Source organism: Octodon degus, unplaced genomic scaffold (genome assembly GCF_000260255.1).
Source record: "Octodon degus isolate 3935 unplaced genomic scaffold, OctDeg1.0 scaffold00810, whole genome shotgun sequence".
Taxonomy (NCBI): Eukaryota; Metazoa; Chordata; class Mammalia; order Rodentia; family Octodontidae; genus Octodon; species Octodon degus.
Genome location: NW_004525386.1, coordinates 1 through 1,251, shown reverse-complemented (window position 1 = coordinate 1,251; position 1,251 = coordinate 1).

Genomic DNA, 1,251 nt, shown 5'->3' with positions numbered 1-1,251 from the left:
TTCCACAAAGCTGTCAGCCTCAGGTTGCTGGAGTTCGAACCTCACAACTCTCCCACTGGCCAAAAGTGCCCTGAAGGCATTCGAGGAACAAAAAAAAAAAAAAAAAAAAAAAAACAGAATTCGCAGATCACTGTCATGTAACACCATTCCCTAATCAGCGACCTCTTTGGAAACAGCGAACAAAAACTAAGGGTGTTGCTCTGGTTTAAGGCATTGGTGACATTTTATCTTTGAAGGCAACATACATGCACTGAAACGCTGAAGTCCCAATGTCATCGGGGTCCATTTGCCAGCAGAATCCTCCTGATGCTGCTCTTTGACTGAGTGCATTCTCTCAGCATTCTCAGCTGAGAGGGCTGTCATTCATGAGGCTCATGTTAGACAATTTTAGACCTTGTCTAGATAGCCACTGGAAACCTTTGCAACTTCTTCCCATGAACCTCCTCTCTCAGTGTTTAAGCTCCAGTGTCAGGTAATCCCAACTGCAGACCTATCACCAACACCAAAATCTGAGTCCCTTTATTTTTAATTTGTGCATGTTTGCTGTATATAATCTTTACATTTCTTGTGTGGGGATGGTATACAGCACATTGTAATTCCTTTTTTCTTTCCTTACCTCTTCTCCCTACCTCCTTCCTTTCTTTATTCCCTTTTCATTTGAGAAAAACCTATCACTCTACTTCCTACAACACTCTTTTCTTTAGCTCGTTATTTATGATTTTGTGTGGGGAACCACTTCACGGTAGTTTCAAAGGCCCAAGTGCCTGAAGATGCATAAGGAACCTACCCTGTGGTTTGGTTCTTAGGCAGGAGATTTATACCAAGGGTTATATCTCAAAAATACAGTGAAGCGCAAGGAGAAAATGTGAGTTTATGTGGGCATGGAAGGAATAGCCACTATGTGGTGATGAAGAAGTCAAAACCATGTAATTGACTTCACCAGAGAAGCAGTGTGCAAATAAGTGAGGGCGGGGATTGGAGCAATGCCAAGGAGGGCCAAGCTGAGGTGATCATTTTTCAACTTCATCTAGGTATTAATGGCATTTGTTAAAATGGAAAAAGTTTTAAGGTTCCTTTCAGCTCAGGTTAGGAATGTGGGCAATATGTCTGGAGAATGGCAGTGAGCACTGGAGGGTGCAGGTGGCGATCTAAGCCTGGTCTATAGTGGGACTGGCTGCGCTCTGCACAGACCTGGGCACGTGGTAAATTGGGGTAGGCTGACTTGGGAAAGAACCACGAGAATGGACCTGA